Source organism: Epargyreus clarus, unplaced genomic scaffold (assembly GCF_041222505.1).
Source record: "Epargyreus clarus isolate Ecla_fem2 unplaced genomic scaffold, WU_Ecla_fem_2.2 ptg000009l, whole genome shotgun sequence".
In the NCBI taxonomy this organism is placed as follows: domain Eukaryota; kingdom Metazoa; phylum Arthropoda; class Insecta; order Lepidoptera; family Hesperiidae; genus Epargyreus; species Epargyreus clarus.
Genome location: NW_027332217.1, coordinates 2,691,901 through 2,699,755, shown reverse-complemented (window position 1 = coordinate 2,699,755; position 7,855 = coordinate 2,691,901). Strand labels below are relative to the sequence as shown.

The 7,855-nt window shown below is 35.5% G+C and overlaps 1 long non-coding RNA gene across 1 annotated transcript; it reads right to left on the bottom strand.

Moving 5' to 3' along the window:
• Positions 1-1,766: 1,766 nt before the first annotated feature.
• Positions 1,767-2,398, bottom strand: LOC140744637 (uncharacterized). Its single transcript, XR_012102565.1, has 2 exons — positions 2,092-2,398; positions 1,767-1,998 (listed from the first exon to the last, which is right to left on the bottom strand). It is a non-coding gene; the product is annotated as an uncharacterized LOC140744637 (long non-coding RNA).
• Positions 2,399-7,855: the final 5,457 nt, after the last annotated feature.

Here is a 7,855-nt window from a genome sequence, read left to right as displayed (position 1 = left end):
TAGGGGTATACAGTATCGCCTTCTAATGTAGAATTCCATTTGTTGATAAGAAAATATTGAAAGCTCTATTACAAAATGTCGGCCCACCATCTGATCTCATACATTTGTTCGACTTGCTAGTTCCTTTTTCAACACTTTATATTTTTGAAATTTCTTAAAGACTCACTCTTATGTTTTAGAAAATAAACATTCATCGTGTCATTCGAGAATAATAGTCGATAAATAATAACATGTACCTTGAACCGTTGAGTGAACTAGCTTCCATGGGACTACATAAATCTGTATGTACGATCTCCAGTATATCGTTCGTTCGCGTTCAGAGGTTTGGAAATGGTTTCTTACTAGTCGTCATATCCGTCGGTAATGTTCACATTATCAAGACCAGTCATAATATTCTTTAAAATTCGCATATATTCCGGATTAATATGGGCTAGTCTTCTATGCCAATATTTATTTGACATTGTCAAATTACATATCGGTGATTTGACAAATTGTATATATACCATTTACGTTGTGGCCAGTTGCGATAATAATATCCATAGAGTTACTAATAGTGCAACCGTTTTTCAAGAAATTAACAGTAAATCCTTTTTCAGTAAGTTTACTCACCGCTAACAAATTCATACTTAAAATTATTTATATTAGAAAGGTTTCTTATAATAATTTCCACGTTTTTTCCGGGTAGGTACTAACACAAAATAAAAACTAACAGAAGTTAATCTTCATACAAAGTGGGCTGGAGTAACGCACACGTAGACACCACTTACCGACTCGTTATCTCGGGGGGACTCGAGCGCATACGTGCGCGACTGTCAGTTCATTTCTGACACGCGTTTGTAACTGTTTTGTACAAGCAATGGAGCAAAAAAAATACCCTAATTGTGCAATGGACGGTTGTTTAAATTCAACGTTAAACTGTGGATTTTCGTTTTTTTATAGCTATCAATTATCAAGCCACTAGGAGCTGATATTTTTGGTGATCATGGCAAGAATATGTTATAAAGTGGATATCTAAGCTCGATTTATCTGGAGGCACGGTCATTTGAAACGAACTTAACTAAATTTTTGTAATATTGCGTTGAAATGTTACGTACCTAATATTACGTAAGTTGAAAACATAACTTTCTGTTCGTATATATATTGGTTTGTCTTTAATGCCATTTGGTAGGTTTATGTCTAAAACGGATAGGGCAAAAGGAATTGTGTAAATTAGGGTAATCCGTTTAGAAGTTATTAGGGATTTTCTATTGTGAACATTGTAATTTTTTATGTGCTTACATATAAAAAATATTTTCATAGACATTTATTTATGCTCAATAAGGCCGAAAAGAGATGTTTCAAAATGTATGGGCTCCCGGCCACCTTTTGTACACTATATTAAAAATTAAGAAAACTTGCAAAGAAGGGGGTTAATTTTCTTCAAATCATGTTCGTTTAATTGTTAAAAAACAATAATTTACACTTAAACTTGCAACACAACAGTGGAAAAACATCATGGCGGTAGTGATTACCGTAATAATGTCATCCGTCATTCTATTTTAACTTACTATATACATTATATACTTTTTAATATATTTTTTACGCGAATGGGCGTAGATATATAAACATTGTATTGTGTGTATTGAGAAACAAGGCCTATATTTGATAAACATTAATTATATTTACTTTCATAAATCTTGACTTAAAACAAACATACCAAAATATGTACTTTTATACCAATTTATTTTAGTTAAAACATTTAAGTGTGTAAATAAAACAACTTTAAGTACACATTTGATCATATTTTACTTACTCTTCACTTAGATACATTATTTATTCATTTTAAATATCTTCCCTTATCAATATTTTCATCCTGTGACGAGCTCAGCCTAAACATCAAACAATGGGCATAATGTGAGCGCAACTACCTACGAGTACGGTTCGTTGCCCAACGATGCAGTTGCAATAATAACTGATTATTTTGTCATCCCAATGTCCTTGTCTTGCTAATGTAATTATCTAAAAAAGAGAAATTTAAAAAGATTAGCTTCTCTAGTTTAAAATTATTTACGATTATTTCACGATTAATACAACAACTGATGTATATTTTACCTGATGATATTGAATCCTTGTCAACACAATCCACAGCGATCGCACGAAAATCACAAGAGTCCATAAAACATAATCTGGGTAAACAAGTAAGGTAGAATCACTCCATAATCGTAAGCAGCACAGAGCAGAAACATATTCAGGATTAAAATGGAATCTTCTCATCAGTACCTACATATTTATTCAACGTTTACATTGGAGTCCACTATTATAATATGTATATATCCACTTTTACGCATATCAAATTGACAACTTCTTCTTTTTTAATTTGACATGTCATTTACATCTATAAAACCAGATACTATTTAAAAGGTGGTTTTGTTATTATAAATAATTAATTAAATTTAGAAATAATGATGGGATACCCAAAACAAAAGCCAGGTTGTAAAGTACTAAGGTAACAATAACTTTACGACAAAAACAGCGAAATACAGAATTACCGACATCCAAAGAGTATAGTAACCTATGTGTGGGGTACACATAGGTTCCCGACATCGACAGTTTTGAAAACTTTACATTGACAGTATTCCGCCATATTTAATATTTCAATGAGGATTGCTTATATTAAATATTTTTAAACACGAATACTTTAGGTTATCAAAATATATGTGTATTTTTCTTCAATTATACAAATTATTCGTGTTTTTTAGTTATAATGTACATGAGATGGCCGAAAATGAAACATCTCCTTTGCCTAAACACTTGTTTCCTTGGAAACAAACTTATTATTATTTTATAATGCGGTGACAGTTGCTAAACCTCACGACACTTATTGTATTTTGTGTATGTTACCGTTAGATTGTAGAATACGTTAGCATACACATTAACTAGGCTTAAGATTAGCTAGAAAATATGCAGATTAACTATGTAGTTAAAATTCGAAACATCTTTTCAGACTTGTTCTTAGGGCTAAAACACATGCCTTTTTACGACACGACGACGTATCGTGACACATAGCGACATCGTGCCGCAAAGCGATATTGTTTCGTGAAAATATACAATGTTTGTCGTAAATTCATGACACGACGACGCATCATGGCATGCACGGGTCGACGTCAAGGGGTGAAAATTGATACAATCTTCGTTTTGTACTTTCGGTAGTGGGCAAGCTATCTGCTTTTTAACTGATTTAGGCACATTAGCCGTAACATCTAGTTTTTTTCTCATGACATTTGTCAGAAATTCGGAATGTTTTTGATATTATATAACTTTTTAGGGTTCCATACCCAAAGGGTAAAAACGGAACCCTATTTCTAAGCTGTCCGTTTGTCTGTCTGACATAGAGCTCTATTTCTGGAACCTTAATAGATAGAAATTTAAAATTTTTACGGAATATGTATAATGGTGGCCGCTTTAACAATAAGTACTAAAAGTAAAAAGAAAAACTTTCAAAAAAGTGTGTGTGTGTCAGCTACGACGCACGATTGGAGTTTACTCCTTACGAACGATAATTATGATATATATCGAATAGAAAAAAGGGTAAATGAACGCATCTGCTAAAATGATAAGAGAAACAAACATATATCTGTAATTATTCGGATTATTTATATTACTTCAATAATGCGTATTACATAAAGTATGTTACAAAATAATATAAATAATAATAATATATAGATGTCTACAATAGATGCTACTATATGCATTTATTATACAGCATGCATACCCTGTACTCGGCAGCAGTATACAAGTTGTGGCAGAACTTCGTAATACGCAGGCGCGCAACACACACGTACAAACATACGCACACATTCAACTCTCAGACTGGAGGTAGTGAACTATACAGTGAGACTACGAAGTATCGCGCAAAGAGGAGACCCCGAGAATGAGATACGCTGTGTAATGTATTCCATCTCATTCTTTTACACGTTCAATCCTACAGGTATACATATATGTTTGTCTCTTTCTACGTAACGCCTCAACTTTTCGTGTTACACTTGATTTTACTCCTCATAAAATTTCCGTACCGGGCCTTATAACTCAAATCGTTTCTTAAGGAGTAAACTCCAAAAAACTTTCAAATAAAGGAGAGTTGCCATATAAGGAGGAAATCTTCAAAAGGTACTCGACGACGTGAGAGTGACGCCGGGTTATGTGGGACTTTAGCCGCACTAAAATCCTCCGGTGGCCGTCCTCAACGTTTGTTGGAGAACTCCGGGATCCCCGACTGAACGTAACAGAAGTCCTTTAAGCGCGATGCCCCGATCGAGCTCTGCCCTGGGAGAACAGTTTTCGCTCCTCCTAAACTATCCGGTGTTCACGACGGTATGCGACTACACATACCGCCGTCCTTCCCGGGGACACTTATTGGACGGTTCCAGCTCTCTCTTGCCACTCCCAACTCCGGAAGCCCCCTTGTAGTCGCTTCTTACGACAGGCACGGGATATCGTATCTAACCCTTTTTTAGTCCAGGAACTACAGAGTCAAACATATAAGGACCTGCTATTTTTTAGCGTTTTTCATTTGAAATGTTCACAATGCATTATATGGCTGCTATAACATCAATTAGTAAAAATAAAAATAAAATAAACAAATATTTTTGTGGTACGGAACCCTCAGTGTACGAGTTCGATTCGCACTTCACCCATTATTTGAATTGAATTTAAATTGAAGTTGGAATTGAAAACGTCTTTTGTCTCGAGAATAAAAACAATTGACGTCGCCTATAATAGTAGGGGAGCCCAAGACGGGATTTCGAGAGTGACTCGAACGCGGCAGATTAAAATATGGGAGATACCTTACATCCTATAGAGTATCTTAAACTATCCATTTGGGGGGTTCAACCAGGGAAGTCCATCAGACTATTAATAAAAAATCGTATTATCTATATTAGCTTAATTACATGCTGAAAACAATAAATTTATAATCTGATGGTTTGAGGGCGGCGTTAGGGAGTAATAAGGTTGCAAAAAATCTGTACCTGGACATACTGGACATACGCGGTAATTTTTTTAATACAAAGGAAATTATGCTAGAAAATATGCACTTACTGATAGCGCCATTTATTAGCATGGATCCCTGGAAAGTAATGGTGTACAACAAACTAAAGGAAAAGGCAAATTTTATGGAAAATATATTATTCTTTATATATTCTCATTCTATTTTTTTTTTCAAATCGTCAGTATAAAAAACCCCTCCACTAAATCGTCAGATGAAGGGTTATGATAAGTAAAACATCAGCTGGAATTTCCTGTATAATAATCTTACGCCCTCGAGTGTGTCAAGATCAAATCTAATGTGCTGGTTACTTTTTTTTCCATTTTTACCTCTCGTATGGCTGTCCCCCTATGCAAACCAGCAGATAAACATATTTCCGGCATCAGAGATATATACTCTATCACTAACCTGCCGCGCCTTGAGTATGTCTGACTCTGCTTTTTACATTTTTCGAATCATCTAGAAACTATTCCCACGGTGAATCGAAAAATATCACACAACCTTTTCTTCACTGTGTAATCTACACAATCGTATACGTCCTATTGACACTCGAGTTTCTACCCATTTAACATCATGGGCTCCCCTACTACTCGTACATTTCGCGGACAGAAACACAGATTCATTAACTGCAAATGTAACTTTGTAATCCTATATAACTTATATAGGATACAAAGTTATTTAATGTAGTTGGTGTATCTAGATAACTGGACAGAAATTGCAAAATATTTTAGTTTTTCCATGAGTTATATACTAAACACTAATTGTATTCTCAATTTCAACCTTCTATGTCTGCTGGAAGTGCCTTAAACTTTTGATGATCGGTCAGTCAGTCAGTGAGTGAGTGACAAAATTACGAACTTTAACTACTTGTAATTCTTAAACTACTGGTTCAAATTGAATGAAATTTGAAATGTACCGTGTCTATACAATGCTTGCTTGGCTCCTGAAAATTCAGGCTTCTAGCTTCATATGCAACGAAGTTACAGGGGGTCAAAAATGGGCCGAATTGCTTCGGGAAAAGTATGGTACGGCCGTGCCGCTTCTTTTGGCTCGACTTGGCGGAGGCACTGCCGTGCCTCCAGATAGTTATTACTTTTTACTTTGCAGTGTGCCGAACTTTAATACTTTTTTAAGGTGGGTGAAAATTTGCTAGCTTGTAGCACCATGGTTACATCCATATTTGCTTTATAACAATGTAGCCTATGTACTAGATTAAAGGCTATGGTAAGGCGAATTGACTTATTCGCAACATTCTATCTCATAACTTGGTTACCAATGTTTATGAGAGGCCGTAAATGACATTATATTGCTAGCATTGTAGTTTTTTTTTTATATTAAAAAAAACCTCCGTATAAGATTTTCAGAGACCAACTTCTCTAGACCTAATAGATACCCCGAAGACAAAATAAACGAACCAGGCTATGTTTGCTTTTGTTAAATTCGGTACATTCCTTGAATCATCAGTAATAAATACGTCTTACAATTTTCCTTTCAAACTTCGAAAACAAACATGAGAGATATAATTTAAGCCATTAAAATGTTACTATTAACACTAGAACATTAATAACAACAACTTGTACAAACTTTGACTTCTTTGAAAACACCTACTCTTGTAATTATAACAGTAGAACACAGTAAAATCCACATTAATCATAAACTTATTCAGAAGTAGGAAAAAGTTAAGAGGCTTATTCACGTTCCATTCTATATTTAACATTCATTTATATCTACAAATATTGATCATGCTAGAGACAAGCATAGAAAAAAGATTTTCCTAAACAATATTATTCTCCATTATTTTATTATTCATGTAGTTTTTATTGAATTTAACAAATTATTGGTACTTCACATCTCTATGCGCACGAAAATATCACAATCACAATTACAATCATTTATATCTACAAATATTGATAATGTTAGAGACAAGCATAGAAAAAACATTTTCCTAAACAACATTACTCTCCATTTTTTTTACACGCCTTTAAATTAACACGCCCGCGAACAAACTTAACGCGCACAAAAATAATAGTCGCATAATTTTAACCTTTCTAATAATACTCAACGCTCGTGCCAGGGAGGATGATATCTCTCTGAATGACGACCCGCGTGGCGGAGCGGTCACCACACCGGTGTGACGCGCAGATGGTCCCAGGTTCGATCCCCGGCCAGACAGACATCTAAATGATGAATTTAGGTCCATGTTTCTGGGTCTGGGTGTTTGTGTCCATGACACCCACAACACAGGGATCCTAGTGTGGGGCTGTGAGTGTAACAAGCGTTTTTTTTTTTCAAGCGTTTTCTCTGCCCAACCGTTTCTTCGGAAGTGCACGAACGCCGTAGGGCGGTTTTCGCTGAAGACCACCCTGTCTCACCCCATATGCCCAGGAAGGCGAATTCGGGGGAATCCAATTCCAGTATTTTGGGCTCGAGATGTCATGAGTACGTTCCTCACGCACAGATGAGACTATGAGATCTTAAGAAGCACCACTGAGAGGGACTCCTCCCTCTCAAGACGTGGCTGGCGCGAGCACCAGCTGAAGGGAATCCATGAGGATTTCTCCGTTAAAGAAGAAAAAACGAAATAACAACAGATAAAACGCTATAAGAATGAGAGATAATTCAAATAATAATTACAAGATTAACCAGTGCGTAAAGCCCTAACAATGTACAAGGGCCGTCATTCAAATTTGATTAATTAAATTTATTATTGTTTTATCAAAACTTAATTAGCGCTGGTTCCCGCCTACAGTTTAACTTCTTGACGGATCGCTTACAAGAAAACCTTCGCTAGAACAAGTTAAGATATGATCGCCTACGTAGAAATTTTACGGG